The sequence below is a fragment of the Lutzomyia longipalpis genome, chromosome 4 (genome assembly GCF_024334085.1).
Source record: "Lutzomyia longipalpis isolate SR_M1_2022 chromosome 4, ASM2433408v1".
In the NCBI taxonomy this organism is placed as follows: domain Eukaryota; kingdom Metazoa; phylum Arthropoda; class Insecta; order Diptera; family Psychodidae; genus Lutzomyia; species Lutzomyia longipalpis.
In genome coordinates this window covers 4,646,371-4,666,943 of record NC_074710.1, presented here as the reverse complement: position 1 = coordinate 4,666,943, position 20,573 = coordinate 4,646,371, and the positions used below count along the sequence as shown (strand labels likewise).

Genomic DNA, 20,573 nt, shown 5'->3' with positions numbered 1-20,573 from the left:
ATAAAAAGATTTTTAATAAACCTCACATTGTTTTATGGCCCCCACTGTAAAACATCCCTGTTGAAAGGTAATTCCATAAGTTTGTATTTTCTGCATAATGAGGGTCTTTCTTGGGTCTCAAAAGACCCCTCCCGGGAAGCATAAAGAGCACATTTTTACAAAATTGCACTCATTGTACTAAAAATTATATTTAAGTTGAAAAAAAATATTGAAAATCTAAAGGACATCCCATTTGAGTTTTTCTCCATCGAAAACTTTTAAACGTGTCCTTTCTGGCGAGGTTTCGAGAACAATGATATTACTTAAATTAATTTCAAATGAAAATTTGGGGGATACAAGAGGGTTGTTAAAGGGGGTGGGGGGTGGAAAAAAGCACCCTTACTGTACCACACTGAAGTCATATATAGGTACGCATTCATTGCCATCACAATGAATTATTGTGCCCATTTGGAAAATGAAACAATAAGCTGTCGTTGCGACATTCCATGCGATCTCAAACCCTTCACTCTGATGGGGCTTCCTATTTGGGAAGGTTAACAGTTTGAAGGAGGTGAAAGAAGTCCTGTGTTTCGGAGACAAATGAATCTCACTGATTGTTTCTCAGTTAGTCAAAAAGGGAAAGGAGCTCTCTTGAAATTTATGTACACCACAGCGATAAAATTATGATTTATTTAAAAAAGATATTAAAACGATGATTGAGTGTAAATTGATAAAATTTTTAAAGAAAATTAGTTGATCGATTATTAAGCAATATTGATTGAGTTAAAATTGATTCGAAATTGATCAATAATTAAGCATAAATTGACCAATTGATGAAAAAAAAACTGAAGAACAATATTTGGCCAATTGTTGGTCAATCTATGATCAATCATTGATTGAGTTATAGTTGACTCAATATTGAGGCAAAGTATTTTGATAGTATCAATAATGAAGCAACGTACATATAGATCCATATATGATCAATTATTGAGCAATCATAATTTACCTAAGATTGACTCAAAATTGATGGTCAATATAAATTGATCATAAATTAATCAACTTATTTAATAAAAAACTGAAGAACAATATTTGGCCAATTGTTGGCAAATCTATGATCAATCATTGATTGAGTAATAGTTGACTCAATATTGAGGCAAAGTATTTTGATAGTATCAATAATAAAGCAACGTATAGATCCATATATGATCAATTTTTGAGCAATCATAATTTACCTAAGATTGACTCAAAATTGATGGTCAATATAAATTGATCATAAATTAATCAACTTATTTAATAAAAAACTGAAGAACAATATTTGGCCAATTTTTGGTCAATCCATGGTCAATAATTGATTGTGCTATGGTTGACTCAATATTGAGGCAATGTAGATCCGCATGGATGATCAATTATTGAGCAATCATAATTAACCTGAGATTGACCAATGATTGGCCAATAATTGATCAATCAATTTAGATGAAATTTCTTTAATATCCCATCGTAAAATCTAAGGCTTGTAAACTCTAGGCCTAATTAAAAGTCTCGTAGACCACCTACACCACTCATCTACACTCACTTCCCCTTGATGAGAGCTCCCTTCTTATAAAGAAGTAAAAAGACTTTTTGGCTAAGAAATTATTTTGAGAAATTGCTACACTTCTTCAAACTTTTCCTTGGACGTCTTTTTGACAAACCCCCCTTGCGTTGCTCTTCCACATGCCGACAAACCATTTTTCTATGGGGGAAAGTTCACCCGCCTCAAGAATGGAAACTTTCAGCCATTTTCGCTAAATATGTCTTTTCACCTTTTTTTGCGGAAAATTTTCCACCAAAAAGCCAGCCCCATTGTGATGATTTTGCTTTTGAATATTGCAAAAAGGGGTTTTTGCTGAAGCGGCGGTGGATTTGGGGGAGGAGAGAGCTATCAAATAAACCCATTTAAACCCTTGTCCTGCCACTATGGAGACACGAACAAAATACCCATTGTGATGTAACATTGTTCACGTGCAAAATATTAAATAGATTTTAAAATCTCAATGCTTAATATTTCGGCGGGGGTGGATGGGTGAAAATTCATACGGAGAAAAAGGGGTTTTTTCGAGCTGAGATTTCCATGGGGGTTGATGCACATGAGTGAAAGAGAGAGAGAGAGTTAGTTGTCTGTGGAGAGAGGGTTGTGTATTGCCGCATTGTGTCATGGAAAAACCCATTGAGGGGTGCAAACATTCATATTATTTAAATTTTACAATAAAATCTCTCCCTCTATTGTTGTTCTTGATATATTTTCTATTTTCACGCAAAATGCATCACTTTTCTTCGTCACAATACACCCACACACGTGATTGGGATTCACATGGGGATCCCACACATTGCAGGGTGGGTGAGGGTTGTGCTTTGGCATCGATCACACCCCAATTCTGCAGTCATTTCACCTCTGGTGAGACGAAGGAGAAACATTTTGAAATTTATTCGATTTAATTGCTTATGCGGGGGTGGTTCTGGCTCCTCGTGGCAACCAAACCCACACTCAAAGGGTCGTCTGTTGACACTGCAATTGTCGTCAATGGTGACGAAACATTCGACAACCCACCCAGTCGATTTAGGCGCACAGAGGGTGACAAACCACGAGAGGGGTGAGTTTAGATTTTAATTACCGAAATGGTGCGATGAAAGAATTTCGAGTGCTATTCAGTGTTTTATGGTGAAAAGCCCACAAAAGGAGGTGCTTTTCAGGCAAATTAATCATTCTGTTTGCTCAAACATTTTGCCTCAAAATGAGATTTCGATGGCATTCATTGGGTTTCGTTCAGAGAACTTTCAAGGAGTGAAAGTTATTTATTGATAGAATTTACAACGAATTTTTATTAAAAAAATATATAAAAAACCAAGTTAAAGTTTTAAATAGTCTTTAATGGGGTTGTAAGAGCTATGGAATCTAACGCATATTCTAAAAATTTTTCCAAAGAAAAATATTCCATAATCCACCTGCTTATTTTCCACAAAAATATAATTTTCAAATAAGCACTTTGAGGCTATTTCTCTTTTGAAAATCTCACCCAATTTATTCTCTTCATACACACAACGTTTAGTCTTTTCTTTGGGACAAACATGTCACATGGAATGCGTTAAAGAGTCTTCAGCTTTTTTTTTCTATTCCCTCTCTCCCATCTAAATGCCTTTTCTCACTCTAAAATGTCTTTTGTACGCATTTTTCTCCATTGCACGACATTTCCTATTATTATTCTTCTCATTGTTGCTATTTGGTTGATGTTTTGTTTGCATCTTTTGTCACATATCGCTGTGATACGTCTTTCTTGGGCATTTTCTTCAACAATAACGGAGCAAGATAAAAAAAGAAGCATGAATGAATTTCAGTGTGAGGAAAAATGACAAAATATCGCAATAATGGTGTTGCTTTCGTGTTACTTTGTGCTATGCGGGAATTCAAGGTGTTTCAGACACACATAATGCTAATATTGGGTCGAATTGAGCGACCAATAAATCCTGGAAATTGTTGAAATTTCAGAATAATTTCTTGAAATTTCAAGAATATCTTGTAAGCTGAAATTCGACCCATTTTGTGAGAAACACAGAATAAAATCTTTAGCTATTAATTTTCTTTTTGAGATTAACAAGAAATTTATTAAAAATTACCTTGAATTGTATTAAATGATGATTTTTTAAAATATATATAAAAAAATCTTTTTTTAGGCTACAGGTAGTACCCGGCGTCTCCATCTTAATGTCTAATAATCTTTTTTCTTTAAATAATAACTTTAAGAAAACATCGACTGAAGTTCCTCAAAATATTGATTAAAATGAAGCCTAAAAATTAGATTCAGCTAGAATATTAACAATTAATGAAATTCACTTGTCAGTGAATCTTAAGATTTCTTAAATTTTCTTGAGATTTAAAAAAAATCTTATTAAGAATTAGTTGGTGGTTCACTTCGTCGCGAACACCAAGTGTTTTAAGCTTTCTTAAGAAAAACTTAAGATTTCTGAAGAATTCTTAAGCCAAACTTAAGATTTGTTAAGTCAGACTGAATCGGGCTAAATGCATAATTTTTCAATGATTTTTACGAATTTAGATGCCCGAAAAATATTCATTAGGCCGTACTTCGCTTCGACTTAAGAAATCTTAACTTTCGTTTAAGGAAACCTAAAAAATTCTTAAGAATTTTTAAAAAGTCTTATCTTTCGTTTAAGGAAACTGAAGAAATTCTTAAGAAAACTCAAATTTCTTAAGAAGTCTAAGAGCTTTGAATAAAAAAACTTAAGCTTTTCTTTGAGATTTTAGGGCAGTCTTAAGATTTTTATTTTAAATTTTCTTAAACATGTATTAAGTTTTTTTTAAGAAAAACTCAAGTTTTTTTTAAGTATCCTCAAGCCAAAATTTAAGATTTCATAAGTCAGGCTGAATGGGACTAAATGCATATTTTTTGAAGATTTTTACGAATTTCGATGTCTGAAGACGATCGGAAAATCTTAGAAAAATTTAGCCCCAATTTAGACAGATTTAGCCTGAATTACGAAATCTTATCTTTAGCTTAAGAAAACTTAAGAAATTATTAAGAATATTTTAAAAAAAATCTTAAGAATGACTAGTTTCACCAAATATTAGTAAAAAATAAGCAAAGTGTGTGTCTGAAATACCTTGAATTGAATGTGTTTGTGTACCTATATAAATCTCCACATCATAGTGTTTCCGATTGCTTCATATTCTTGTGGTCTGGCCGAGTCACATTGAGACATTATCATTTTGTCAATCTTATTCTGGAAAATCCTCGCTCCCTCGAGGAACTCTACACGGGCGACCCTCCTCGCTATGTAGCCAGCTCCTTTCACGAGACGTACACAACTGAAGGAGCGGAGAGACCATTTATGGCAATTACTATTATTATATTTTTGCATTCAGCACCACACACAGTCGGACCCAGAAGACATTGGGACGCTTACAATGGGTTTATTTGCCCTTCTTGCATGCAGCCACACACGGAGCGTTGTTGCCATTCAGTGCATTTAGAATAAGCATTGTTGGGGGAGGTTCCCAAGACGGGGGATTATGACAGTAAGTGCACGAGCATCAAGTAAATTAGTATCCTTTTTGGGCCAATTTGTCATTTTTCGGGGGTATTTATCGGCGATTTCGTTGACAAGGAGGTGGTCCCCGGGCTGTCATATTTCACCCTCCACCCCCACATTAGAGCTTATGTGTGTTTTATTTTCCTCCTTCCGGTTTTCTTTTCCTCTCATGCAGCATACACAGTATGTTTATATGGAAATCCCTCTGCGATATTCCTTCACTTAATGACACACTTTCAGGGAAGGAGGGAAAAAGAAGATGGAAAAAAAGGGGAAAATTGAGGGTGGAGGAGTTTGATAAAATATCCAGTCGATTGTGTGTACTTTTCTGATTACGATTGTGCCATGGAATTGTGTCGGGAGATGAGTGGATTGAGTGGAAATTGAATGGGAAATCGTGATTTTTTTTTCATCCATCCCCACGCAGGGTTTTTCCATTACAAAAGGTGAAAGAAATTCCCTTTTTTTCCCAATGCGTGGGGCTTCACGAGGAATCCCATTAAGGCGCCTCCAGAGAGGGATGCAAATGTGGATTTAAATAGGATGGGTGTGGGTGTGTAAAATTAATGGTCAGCCAGAGGAAGCTTCTATCTTTGATGACCAGCTGAATTTTTTTGAACATCACCTTTCAATCGCCACCCCCAGAGAGGCCAAACATGTGCCATTTTCCCGCAGATTTTCCTATTTATTTATTTTTCTTTCTTGCGTGGGCCATTATGTTGAGATCTTTGAATCATGCGTGGCTTTGTGGATGGTTTTCTTTTGTGATTTTCTGCGATGGTTTTTAATGGTATTCTCACAAAATGAAACTGTTTGCTCCAATCCTATGATGTTTTCTCATGTAACTTTAATCAAACAGACGGATAATACTGAAAATGTCGCTGAAATTCATTGTTGAAATTGATCAAAGAATTTTCATTAAGAAAAGCCTGATTTTAAATAAATCTTCAATTTTAAATAAATCTTATTTCGTAACTTTCAATGAAGGATAGAATTAGAAAGATTCTAATATCTAGAGTAATTCTTTCCCTGATTACTTAGAATATCTTCGGGGTTTGTTGCTCTTCAATGACAATTTTTTGACAAAATCCTCAATTTATTCAACAATCCTCAATCAAATCCAAGATAGAAGCTCCCTTGAATCTGTCCTTATAACTTAATTTTAACAAAGATTCCCTCAAGAATTTTTTTTTCTCTCCAAAGAAATTATTCCGAAAATTGAGCTGAAACAAGACTTTTGTGTAGAAAATTCAAATCATCAATTTTCAATATATTTTGTGGGGTGGAAAATGTGAGAAAAAAGCAAATTGAATGAATTGTATTGCGTAGAAAAAAATGTCTAGAAGATCTTTTCTGTGCTCTTTGTTATGATAATGTAATGGTTGTTTTCATAAAATGATGGGAATTCTTTTGCAAATAAGTGATAAAACACCCTCGCATATAATATACATAAGAAATAAACATAATATACAAATGTGAAAGATTTTTTGGCTCTTCAACTCGCCTTTATTACTGAAAAATTAACAGAAAAGAAATAAAAAAAAAATAAAGAAGTGAAGAAAAACGTAAGAAAACTGCCATAATTAAATGAAAACAAAAAACAGAAAAATTATCAAAAGCTTTGGGTAAAATTATGAAAAAAGTAAGATTGAGAAAAATGCGGAAAATAATTATTCATATCACCCATTATGTAAACCAGTGTTTTAGGTAAAACGTAAATTAATAAATAAGAAAAATATGGAATTTATTTCATTTCGAATTAATTATTGCTCAATATTTGATCAATTCAATTTAATTTCCTGCAGATGTTTAACTCATGTTTTACTCATTTTTGCTTGAGAAAACTCAGAAAGAAACTCCTCGTTCACAGAAATAATTGAAGAGATCTTGAGGAGAATTAAAATAAAATATTAGCCAAGAAAAGGCGTTAAAGATTTACCCAAAAATGCAAACAATGACGTCACCGTTTTGTTTTTTATTTGCTTTAATACTTAACCTCTTTTTATTTCAGAACTTTCGTGATTTTTTGAATAAATTCTTTACCATATCTTTCGCATTTTTTGAAGAGCTTCCAAAACTATTTAGAATATTTAGATTTTGAGTCTGATTGCTTCTTCTTTGTTCACCGGGAAGAATTTCTTCGTCAGTCTTCTGGAGGTTGGACTACTAAATTAAGAAATCTCCATTTGTAGTACCGCTGGTACTAACTGTCATAGTATAGGACAGATTGGCTTATGTGTGTGAGGTTGGCGGGAGTCTTAAGGTGACTCTCTCTCCCAACCACCGTGGTACGGTTGGCTCAGTTGCTCGTGGGCCATAGAGTCGTACGGACGGACTCACCCCATAAGTTCTGAATCGTAGTACCTGGCTATGACAGTGGTAACTCATTGTCAGGTATTTTACAATTCAGAAGTGGGATCAGCCCAAATAACGTTCGCGGAAGTGGAACGCGTGAAAAAGTAAGTGATTTGCGCAAGAATCGCGAGTGAAAATTTCATGGCGTCATTTTGACGTCACGTGGTGAAATTCGCGGAAAAAGTCCTCCGTTTTCGGACTTCGCGGCGTAAAAATCGCGTTGTAGCACCCGTGAGTGCTAAATAATAGTTCCCTGTCGTGAAAAATTAGTAAAATGCGGGGAAAACACGCCGAAAAATCCGTGAAAGTTTCGAGGAAAAAGTGACATTTCGGCATTTTCGACGTTTGATAGTCGCGGAATTCATGCGAAAAAAGTCCTTCGTGGGGCTTTTCCGGGGCATGGGGACGTTGTGTCGTGGTTTCCTTCGATGCGAAAAACGTTTTCGCAGAGGAAAAAGTGTCGCGAATTTAAAGAAAATGCGTCATTTGAGGACGTTTGAGACGCAAAAAAGTGTCGCGTGTGCGGTTCATGAGAGGGAGCAGGCGCATAAGAATGTGTGTGTGCGGCAGCGACGGAGATCAACTCAGCATGATCGTCACGGAGAGCGAGAGCGCGCACACACACACACACACCAACGAAGCTCTCGGCGATGCAGCGAGTCTCGCACGCCGAGGACGATGCGGCATGTGTGTCGCGGAGAGTGGTGAGAGCTCCAATGCGTACATCGTGAATCATGACGCAGAGACACACACACACACACACATCAGCGAAGTCAACATCATGCAGCGGCCTGACACGCTGAAGATGCGGTGAAAAGGAGCGTATGCAGTAATGCATGCGGAGTATAGGAAGGAAAATCGCAAGTATTTTCTTTTAGATTGGAGAGTGGTATTCTCCAAATTGGTTGTCCTGATATTATTGAATTTTATTTCAATGTTTAACCCTGAAAAGCGCTTTTCAACCCCCCCTGATTCTCTTGATATTGTATTTTATGTTTATGAGTAAACATGATATTTTAAGAGAATTTAATTGCCAGATTGCTTTACAGCTGTTGAGGAATAAAATATTAGAAATTATTCCTGGTTTGTAAAGTTTTTATGCGGGAAGGTCATCTATCAGATGAGACCCAAAAAAAAAAAAAATAAATAAATAAATAAAATGATGAGTTGCAAAGGAATTATTTGGAAAAATATATATATATATATTCTTCTGCAACGTGGAAAAAAAAATTGAATATAATTTGCAAGTTTTCTTTCAGCGAGATAAAAAAAAAAAAACATGAATGAAAAAGTAATTTGTTTTATTCCTTGGTGTAAAGTTTATTTACAAGTGGGGAGGTTGGAAAATTTCATAAGAATTGATGCAAAAGTCCCATTAGAACTGAAATTTTCAAATAATAAGTTGAAAATTTTAGTTAATCAAAATTGAAATTTTCAACAAGGAAAAAGGGTCACAGGTAATTGAAGTTTTCGAATACTTCAAGAATTATTTAATTTTGAGTATAAAAGTCATAAAAGAAAATCTTAGATCATTTCAGTATGTGAATAGAGATTGTCTTTCAACGAAGAATAAATGAAGTTTCTAATATATTGAAAACAAATTAAAATTTTCTATTATAGGAAATGGAATGGAAATTTTTATAAAGATGAAAATATAAGAAAAATTTCATGGCAATGAAAATTTTCGTGAAAGTAAAGTAAAGGGAAATTGAAAGTGATCTTTGTTAAGTCCAGAAAGAAAAATAAATTGAGTATTTTCTGGAATGCAAAAGGAAATGAAGTTTCATGATCGTGGTATGAAAAATTTCATAAAGATTTAAAATTAAATGAAATTTTTAAGGAATTAGAAGTTTTCATGAAAAACGAATGAAATGTTCAAGGCAATTGAAGCAAATTCTCATTAAAATTGAAATGGAAGGAAAATTTTAAGTTTTCAAATGTTAACTTGTGAAATAAAGTTAAAATAGAAATAACTTAAAATTAGAGACTCTTAGTTGAAAATTTCAAGAAAATATGGATGGGTTGAGGTAGTTGAAGCACAATTCTTATGCAGCATAGAGCTGAAGGAAAACTGGTTGCAATGGTTGGGAAGTATTTTCGTTCAGGAAATTTATACAATTCCGTTACCTTGCAAAAAAAAAATCCTTTTGAATTGCGGTTGCAGTTGTCATGTCACTTTCCTATTGAAAAGATTTGTCAATCAAATTTTGGATTTGAATGTCAATTTACAAGTGCTTAGAATTGTCACAATGGAGTTAGAAGCATAACTCAACAGTGGAATTGTGAAAATTCTGTGGAAATACAATTATGATGAAGTGGAGTAAAATGGATCTAAGCGAGAACAAAAAAATCCATCAGTAGAAGCCACGTAAAACCGATTTCTCCATGGGAAAGGTTCATCATAATGTAAATGGCAACAGAAATGGAAACATAAGCATGAAAACGGATTGTTAAAGAAGCCAAACAAGGCGTGGGGATCTTGAATAATCGTCAGCAGACCAACAGGGACTCTTTTTCTGGAAAAAAGGGGGAAGAGTTCAAGGAATACTAACGTATCCCAAGAGACCAATATGAAGTGGTACTACAGGAAAGCTATGAACTATGGTGATCCGGAAAAAGACGTAAGAGTTAAATAGCTCAGAGAAATGTCCGTGTTTTGGGTTTTACAAACCAGAACAGGATAGTCCACGGATTACGACACAACACTCAAGTTAGACCAAGGACGGTCTCAGGTCTGTTGAGCTAAACTCGATTATAGTCGCTTTCAGTCCACTGCTGCAGCTAGGGAAAGCTTATTGTGGAGAAGGACGGTCTCAGGGAGCTATACGAAGCAGAGAACAATGACTCAAACGCAGCATCAAAGTAGTTGGAAACTAGGTCAAGGAGTCCTGTCTCACTGACAGTTAATAGAAGAATGACTTAAGTGACGAAATTTTGTGAACTACGTACAGCTGTGGTCAGAAATGAGTTGCTGAGTTGGAAAGATTTGTTCTCCGCTGTCAATACAGATGCAATTTCGGATAGAAATTAGGACTGAATGGGAAGCAAGTATGTTCAAAAAGGAAGTGAGGCAACTGTAAGTCTCCTGATTCAACTGTATCCCAGAGTGTTCTAAAACAGCTCTCCGGAGATGTTTCCTGATGATGCGGTAATGTAATTCAGCAGGAAAGGGATGGTCAAGGATGGTGGTCAAGATGAGCATCAGCAAGGAGGCGTAACTCCTGGCGATTGGATCTTCTGTGAAGAGGATCGATTCCCGAAAGGGGACTGTGGATAGTTCAGGGCTACGTTGTGGAATGATCAACAACTGGAGAAGCGCACCAAAGAAGCTCTCTAGATCTTTAGACTTCTGGGGCAAAGATCAAGCGGACCCTACGAATCCTGGAAAGGTTAAACTGTGCTTGAAGATTGCTGAACAAGGTTGGAAGGGAGCAATAACCTTCTCGAAGGGAAGTATTCTTCAACGAATAGAGAGAGAATCGGGTTGTAGTTCCTCACTGTAGGACAGCTTATCCTAATGAAGGATTAGCAGTTTGATAACTACATCTGAGAGCGTTTTAGAAGAGTAACAGACAGAGGATATCCTAGAATTCAGGGCTAAATCAAGTAGAAGTTCAGGATTTTGTGAAGACTGAATGGTGCTTGAAGTTGCGGAGTGCGTAATAGGACAGTAAAAATGTGGAGCTGCAAACTGCTCAAAAAGGAGACTACAATGGACTATGGCATGCTTTCTGTAATGGAAGGACTGGAATAGGGCTGTAGGGCTGGACGCCCAAGTTCTAGAAGACAAGAAATAAAGCTGAAGATGTCAAGAGAATACTAAGATGAGGTATTCGCATAGTCTGATCCTACATCGTGAAAGGACGTTTCATGAATGACGGTGACAAAGAAGGATTTGAAGATCTTGGTAGTTCCTCAGTAAGGATTCCCTTACCTAAGGCCAAGTGATAACAACCATCAAGGAGATTATTCTAAGGATTCTCGGAAATGATGAGAATGAACGGGTTGGTTGTCAGTTGGAGGCTAAGATGGCACGAACCTTCAACAGGTTAGAGGAGGAGTCAAAGAGGAACTTCTTCATGATGAGATCCTTCGGAAAAGGGCAGGCAGCTAGCACTGTGAATCCATAGAAGAGATTAGATGATGGAGAGGTAGCTAGTGTTGGCTCCATGGAATATCAAGAGTGCTATATGAATCAACGCTCACCATGGAAAAGAGGGATGAGACATATCCGCAAGCAAGAGGCGGCAATACAAAATCCAACATAAAGATATATGCCTGATGAAAGATTCACCAATAAGGATTCCATAATATGTGAAATACATTGGAATGGAAGGGAATCTTGTGATATTCTGCTGGGATTCACTGGAATTTTGGAATAAGCAGATGAGTAAAGAGGAATAGTCACCAGGGAAAGTTCAATAAGAAATGAGTACACTTCAGTAATTAGGAATTTGGCACCATCCTGTAAGATGCATTGGAATGCATAAGTGTGGTAAGGTGATCAGATTCAGCGAAGTAGTGGAAAAGTTCAACTGGAATTCCCGGATACGTCTACAAGAATCAGTGGTTCCACGAGGTCGAAGTATACCGAGAGGCATGTGAAAAATAGCGTGACAAGGTGGAAATAGCTGATAGGAGACGTAAAGTGATGTGAAGTGATTCTCCTCGGATTAATGTACTAAAGCATTGGATACCTGAGAAGAAAGAAGTCTTCTGGTTTTATGGTTTTGGTTCACAATGGGGTATCAGAGAAAAAAGTGATGTGCTTGTGTACATGGAGGAGTGGTTTCACTGTGAAGCATAAAATTAGTGCTTGAAATGAGGATGAAAGTGATCAGTGGTTTTGGACCATAAATATAGATTCTCTTCTGAGCGATGCTTTCCATAGCATTTGAGGATACCTGGGCGAAGAAAGGTTCTCTGGAATTATTGTTTCGCATATTGAGGTATCAAAGAAGAGAGGTGCATTTGTGCACATGGAAGAGCGATTCACTCTGTTTATGTGATCAGTAGAAATACTGTGATAAACTGGCTCTTCAAGTATCCATAGAACCATTATGATGAGGCAAAGTACCAACATGAAGTCTCAACAGATATGGTAGAATGGATGAATTGGAATGTAGGTCTGGGCGATCAATGGACGCATTGTAAGCTAGACAAGACATTCAAGTCATGTATCTATGCAACCAGTTAATACTAAAGACAACAATCATGAATCTTCGTTGATCGGACGGTATAGAGAGATAAATTCATGAGTCTGTGAGTAAATGCTACTGGTATAGATAAGGCATGACGAATAGGCTTTCGCGGAGAGGCATCATGCTTGCATGGTGGGCCTGTTACGTTGAAAATCTGAAATGTCGTATTGATTAACATCAATCCAAGGTTAAGGTCCAAGGTTCTTGATAGTTAGTCATACGGCGAATGGTTTCTCGGAGACACTAGTCTCTATGGAACGAGCTTACGGTTCCTGGAACTGGGTAAGCTAAGTCTAGACATATGTTCCATGAGAAACAAGTAACATGGCGAAGGCTGTGTTGAGAGAACCTTCTGTAGGTTCATGGGTGTGATGATTTTGTGTCATGTGCACTGGCGAACTAAATCAAACAGAACCCTTGTGTACTTGGACTACCAGGTACGGTTCCACTAGGAACAATTTGATATATTCTTCCAGTTGTCTATAGAGTTGTTGTCCACTGTGCCGGGCTTGCACTCTAGAACACATAAATCCAGTTGTTATCGCAGTCATTGCGAAGTATACTGGTTGGAAGAAGTTCCATTGAGAACACTTTGATATATTCTTCCGTTTGTACATAGAGCTGTTGTCTAATACAGACTTGTATTCTATGATACAGGACCGCAGTTGTTATCGCATTCATTGCGAATTATACTGGTCGGAAGAGGTTCCACTGGAACATTTTGAATATGATTTTCAGTTGTGCATAGAGTTGTTGTCTAATGCAGACTTATACTCTACACACAGGACCGCAGTTGTTATCGCATTCATTGCGAAGTATACTGGTCGAAGATCACGGGAAAATTCGGTCAATCTGTCTTGCTTTTCCTAGCTTGTGCCGAGGACGTCACAAAAGTCAGGAATGGCCGAATGTAGTACCGCTGGTACTAACTGTCATAGTATAGGACAGATTGGCTTATGTGTGTGAGGTTGGCGGGAGTCTTAAGGTGACTCTCTCTCCCAACCACCGTGGTACGGTTGGCTCAGTTGCTCGTGGGCCATAGAGTCGTACGGACGGACTCACCCCATAAGTTCTGAATCGTAGTACCTGGCTATGACAGTGGTAACTCATTGTCAGGTATTTTACACATTGATGCGTGTGAGAAAAATCAAGACTCGTCCGTGAAATCCATTTGTGTCATGACTTAATTTTTCTCGCATCAATGTGGAAATCTATCGAATCATCTCAATCTGTGTGGCCATATAGTATCGTTCAATTAGGAAGATTTTAATGGGGAAAATAATGGGAATTTTATGGATTATTTGCCCACTTAATAAATCGCCCGAGAGTCGCTCCGAGGAAGGCTCTTTTGTTCGTTAGGGGCAATAACGTTAATTGCATTGCCACAATTCAAACAAATAAAAAAAATATTAAGAAAATTAATTCAAGCAAAGGAGTTTAGTGTCGAGGAGGGTGCAAGATGTGATTGAAACCCATTGAATTTTTAATGCATCACCCTTGATGGATTTTTTTTTATTTCTGCAAAAGTGGGTTCATTTTTCCCACTATACACATAGCATTCACACACAACCCTTTTCTCGCAAGCAAGTGGCCCTTCTTGCCAATCAAAAGTGCGATTGCCCCGCTGATTCTGTGGCCCTACAGAAACCGTGAGACCTACTCATGGCGAGGGTTTGTATGGACCTCCAGCCGCCGAGCTCTTGACTCGAATTCATTTCCTCCCAAGGGAATCCACTCAAGTAAATTCCTCGAGTGGTTGACAATCTTTGGCGGCATTTAGCACTATTATTGCAAAAAGTAATATTATTTTTCCCGCAACTGCAACTTCCTTTCTTTCTACCACCAAACTTCTTCTCGAGACAAGGCGCGCGGAAGCACTTGAAGCTATAAGTTTGTGAATTTTCGCATGGAAAATTCTCCTCCTCTGTCACCACCAGACCCGGCGCCTCCATTGGTGTTCTCTTCTTTGCTCTATACACCATACAAAAACGTCTTGAGCACAACAATCGGGCGGAGCTCTTTCAAACCATCTCTCTTTCCCCATTCGTACCATTGTTGGGGAATGAATACGAACTCTGTGCAATTCACAAAGGTCCCAACTATGCTACAAAAATATATACATATCACATGTGTGGAGCTCCTTGTGAATTGCTTCGCTACAAACGTATATTGCAAAGAACATTTCGCAATATACTAGTTTCTCAAACAAATGTTACTTCTTCCGAGGTGATGGGGAAGAGGAAACTTCAGGCATTTGGTGAATGTGAAAAGAGGAGCTTTTGCGAGCTAACAGAAAAGCTGTAGAAGCTACGCTAATCTTGAGAAAGTGGAGCTTCAAGAAATTTAGCCAAGCCTTCACAGAGACATTCCCTTTCAGCAGGAAGAAATGTTGAGGGGAGTGGGGGCAGTAATAACATATTCCTTTTTGGTTAAAATTATTTAGAAGCTTAATGGAATGGTTATGCCTCTGTCCTATGCCCGTGCTTGTGTCCAATAAACTTTGCATGCTTCTAAAAGTTTTTTTTTAGCTAGAAAAAAGAATATTTTTGGTGCTACAAACATCAAAAGAATTGTCATGTTAAGGATATTGCTTCATCTTCATGAAAGCTTCTTTGAGCTTTTATATTGATGCGACCGTGTAATGTAATCCCTTTTGCTTATCGCTTTAACGGTTTTATTGCTTTTTGTTTAAGAAAAAATTAAGCAAAATGTTCTTAATTTATTCTTAAAGATGGTTGTTAAGTAAATATTTGAATTTTAGTAATAAAATCGGATTCTTTTAACCCTTTCGCGTCCAAATGAAACATAGAAACATTGAAATATGCGTCCTTTTTATCGTGATATTTATTCTATTGATGCTTTCAGAAGACATTTCTCAGGCAGAATGTCTTTTTTGTTGTTTTCTGCTGGAATTTAATGCACTTCTAACTTGGAAAATCTATTAAACTCATGAAAATTTGGAAAAAATCCGATATTTATCGTTTAGGTCTACGTATGATCCAAGGAATGCGAAAAGCGGATATGGGAAGGATGAAATTCGGTTAGTCGATAAGAAGGATTCACTCCTATATTTCATTCAGAGATTTTAATTTTCCAATTTTTCCTCAAAGAAAAATAAAATAAAATAAAAAGGGATATTTGATCCTTAAATTTTGTAAACTTTTCATCAATATCCTTCAATACCTTAATAAAAGATAAAGTGGAATCATACGATCTATCAAAAAATCAAGCATAAATTATGATAAACATTTTTTTTTGTAAAAAGCACGTAGAGCATAATATTGTATTTATTAGGATTAGAAATTAGAGAAAAAAAAAACATTGAATTTATCACAAAGGATTCAAAGGAAAGAAAAAGCAAAAAAAAACGAACTGGAGGAAAATCCTCTTTCCATACCAAAGAGATGAATCACATTAATTTCCGACAATCGACAACATGATTAATACCCTTAAACATTGTCAGCACTTTCTTTGTAGGCGCGCAAACAAGCAAATCAACCCTTCGTGATGACAATCGTCGAAAGGCCTCAATGGGCCGTCAGTGTAACCAGCCGCATCAACATTATATTTATTCATCATTTTATTCAACAAACAGAGTGACACAAATGACTTGCAATAATCATCTCTTTTTCCATCCCAAACATCCCATTTTCTCTCCGGGGAATTTTTTTCTCTCTATCCATTCACGCGCTGAGTGCTTCATCCCCCGAGATACCCGCGCGTAAGGGTGGTGTGGGGAAATCATTGAAATTCCAGAGATAATGGAATTATGAGAAAATCCACAAGCACTTCCTTCTTGTTCGCCAACACGCAGTGTGACAAGAATAAGGAGTTTTGAATTTTTAGCTCGAGAGGGGGTTGGGAAACAGAGATGCTTCGGAGAGCCTAATTAATTCATATCTGTGGTGTATCGGGCAAAAGCGCAGAATATTTGAGCTAGAACACAAGGTACTGCTTTGTTGGGAGACACAGCGTTGGTTTGGAGCATGAAAATTAATGAATAACAAATTTAATTAACACACCTTCCTTCTAGCAAAATATCCACCATACCTAGACCTGAAATGACAAAATAATTATAATTTCAAAGGATATATGAGGATGCTGTGTATTGAGATGCTAAATCTCTCTCAATCCAGCACAAAGGGATGTTTTCTCCACTTTCTCCAGTAACTGAGTTAACTGAATTGCTTCCATTTTCCAAGGATAAATTCCAATTTTCTCTCATTTTCCTGTTAATCTGTTACTTTTTGCTTGTGTTTTTATTTTTTGTGCAGTTGTTCCTATGTAATTTCGTGCACATAAACATGGGATGAAAAATTCATGGAATTTTTATCTTCTAATCTCATATTAAGTTAAAGAGAGATTTTAACACAAACTTTTCAATCTTCTATCTATCTAAATTTTAACTCTGTGACTCCATTTTCATGATCAACGTGAAGTCAATGTGCCCAAGAGCAGGTTGATGAAAATCAATTTGCCACCATCAATGAGCATTTCCATGGGACAAAATATTAAATAACACACACACAATACACTGAGAGTCATGATCTATGTGGATGGAAATGAATAAATATTTCAATTACCATCACCTCTTAGTGAATAAGGAATCCCTTGGAGGGGGATATTGTTGGTGGTGTGTCAATATTGACTATGAGAAAAATTTCCAACCACAGGAGATTGAATGAATCTGTCAGGTAAAATGGGAATGAAGCCCCAAGTTCATAAATGAGAGAATTTTCACACCTTGAAGGAGAACTCCAATCTAAATTGGTCTTTGCGGGTAATTTAATTTCATTTCCAGCGAATCCTCGGTGAGGGTGATTGGTGCACATAAGATCTTCCGCGAATGTTGACAAGTGAATGACGTGGAGGAGTTTGGGGTTGACTTCAAGTGCGCGACATAATTTTTTCCCACTCAATAATGAGACAGGTGTTTGTGCCCCCAACAAAAGGATTAATTTGATTTCAAGGAGCCCCCCATCGAATCCTAATCGTTCGTGGCGTGCTGAAATAAATTACCAAAGTCATTGAGAGTTGATTATTTCGGGAGGATAAGATCAGATTACATTCGTATTCAAATAAATCTGACTCTGTTATTTATGGATTTGTATGTAGCATAGCCTGAGGGGTCATGAAGTACGCCATGGAGATTTGCAAAAGTCACCCCAAAATGTTATTTTTTTCCCATTAAGGGGTCAAGTCTCCAACAATGGCACAAATTCATTTTCCTTTCATCCCCTTTGGGGTAACTTTTATTTAGCATATGGAGAAAAGGAGATTACATTGATATTATTTTTGAATAAGTTGCCCATTTGAATGAAAGGGTTGTGAGAAATGTACAGAAAAAATTCAAGAATTGTTGGGGAAAGGATTAACCCATTTCTATGGCCAGATTCTGATATGAAATGCCAATCTATCTACATAATTTTCCTAAAAAAAATTTCTATAGTCTGGTTAATGTGTGTGTGCGGAAAACTCCTGAAGAATAAATGAAAAACTTTTGAAAATAAAACTTAAATAATATGCGAAACATTCCTTTCGTGCGAATAGTAATAATAAAATCTTGTAGGAAAATCGTATAAAAAAAGTTGAATTACACATCAGAATCAAGCTACAAATATTAGAAATATTATTCTGGAGCATTAAAATCTTCTTTTCAAGAAGATTAAGGAAGGATTTCTATCAAATCAGAATCTATCAATCAGGAAACAAATCCTCGAAGCTTTTAAAAAATCTCAATTAATTTGGAAAACACTAAAAAGCAAATTCTGAGAAAAATATGCAAATAAAAGTGCCAGAAAGGAGAACAATTAAATGTGAATTCTTCCCTTAATTAGTTGGTATACCACAATCGTGGCATACCAAGTATTGTAATCGTCGGAAAAACCGACCACCTCAGATCGGGCTCAAACTTGGTATGAGCACGTTTTAGACTTCCCACATTACGAAAATGGTGGTGGAAAATTTTTGATCCGGCCGGCCTGCCGGCCGGTCGCCCAAACTTTGCCTTATAACTGGAGAACGGTAACAGATAGAGACTTCGGGTTTGAAGTTTTCTATAGAAATGTGGGTGTAAAATTTCATTTTTTCGCATTTTTAAAATCCAAGATGGCCGCAGTCCGCCATTTTGAACTACCGTCAACCACTTCCCTTATAGCTAGAGGTCTGAAATTTTAGTATGTTCTAGAGCTCAGTGAGACGTCTTCAACAACAATTCATACTTGAAAATCGGTCAAGCCGTTTAGCAAATATGGCGACCTAAAGCAAAAAGTGTTTTTTTGATATAACTCGAGAACGGCTTGACCGATTTTGATCATCTTGGTATCAAATGAAAGGTTTCAGGAAGCCCTAGAACTATCTAGAACATTTCAAGTTCCAAAAATAACCGCAAGAGGCGCTAAAATCAAAAACAAAAATTGCCTAACTTTAAGGGGCTATATCTCCGAACATCTGTTATAGATTTCTTTTAAATTTAGATATGTTGTAGCCCGACTCAATATCTTTCATCAGTCCGAAAATGAAGAAAATCTATGTCGCCGTTTAGAAGATATGACCATTTGAAAAATTCTTGAATTTGAAAAGTTCTAAGAGCCATATCTCTTGAACGGTCTGTCCGATTTTGTTCAATTTGGTATCAAATTAAAGGTTTTGCAAAACTCTACAACTTTCTGAAACATCTGAAACCTCTATAACCATTCCTTGGTGGCAAAAAGTGCAAAAAACTGTTTTGTTCAAACAAATATCCGCCATTTTTGTTCTAGATGTGACCTTGAAAATTATTGAAATTTATGTCAATTTATAGCCTATTTTAATACCTTTCCAAAACTAGTCACGAAATTTCTGTAGGTCTAATAGAACTTGAGATATGAGCATTTTTATCTTTCATATTGATGAATTTCATAAAAAAAATCGACTTTGCCTACTAATACTACTCACAAATTAAATTACAACGCATAGACTGACCCATCCGCGTTGTGGTATACCAACTCTAATAACTGGACGCGTTATGATTGACTTTTCGTGGGGAGCCACAAGAGAAAGTAAACGAGATTTAGCGTGCAAATAGAAAGCATTCAGCCTTATTGGATTTTCCATTTGAAAACTAATGGGATGCTTTTTTTTCTCGGCCATCTCCCATGGGTCTGAAGCCACCCCCTTTTCTATACAGATTGTTATTCTTGCGCCTCATTTCGCTACGCAAATACATCCCAAACCACCCCCACAATCGGGTCTCCTTTTCACAAAAAAAAGGAAGCCCCGAAATGAGGATGTGCAAATACAACCTCAATCACAAAACTCGGGAGGACCTTAAATAGACTTAATGGCATTCCAATTGTCCTCAGGATTGGGACACACACACAAATACCCATAAGGTTCGAGAGAAAGAAAAAAACGACGGTGAAGGACTCTTTTCTCTCATTCAATTAAATTAAATTTGTATACCCAAACGACATTTGCGACTCTGCGGTCTTTATTTTGTCATTGAAGATGATTAAATTTGGTGTAATAAAAAATGAGGATAAGCCATGACACTTCATCTATATATGGGCATAATGGAGCACTTAGTGAATCATCCTTCCGTGGTTTATTCCTTTTTCTGTGTAGAATAGGATATTCGATGGGAAACTCCGTCATGTGGCAAATCAGTCATATTTTAAAGCCCTCCAGGAGACATCTGTCGCCCTTTATACCGCCACATCCATCTATCTATAGCATTCAAGTGCAAATTCGGGCAAATTCCAAAACCACAACATTCAAAGTGCACCGCACTTGAATTGGAATACTTTCGCAGGGAATCCCTTTGAGGTAAATTTGGCGGAAAAAAATCCTTTTCGTCCTTTGGCACAAATTAATAAATTCAACATTAATTTTCTGACTTAATCTAACGCTTAGTTACTTTTAATTTAGAACAAAAAAAAAGTTCCATTCTCTGCATTCTTTTGCAAAAAAAAGGAA

At 36.7% G+C, this 20,573-nt stretch overlaps 1 protein-coding gene across 2 annotated transcripts in view; it reads right to left on the bottom strand.

Moving 5' to 3' along the window:
• LOC129795542 (histidine-rich glycoprotein-like) overlaps window positions 1-20,573 on the bottom strand; it is a 446,033-nt gene that overhangs the window by 337,429 nt on the left and 88,031 nt on the right. The window lies entirely within an intron of this gene.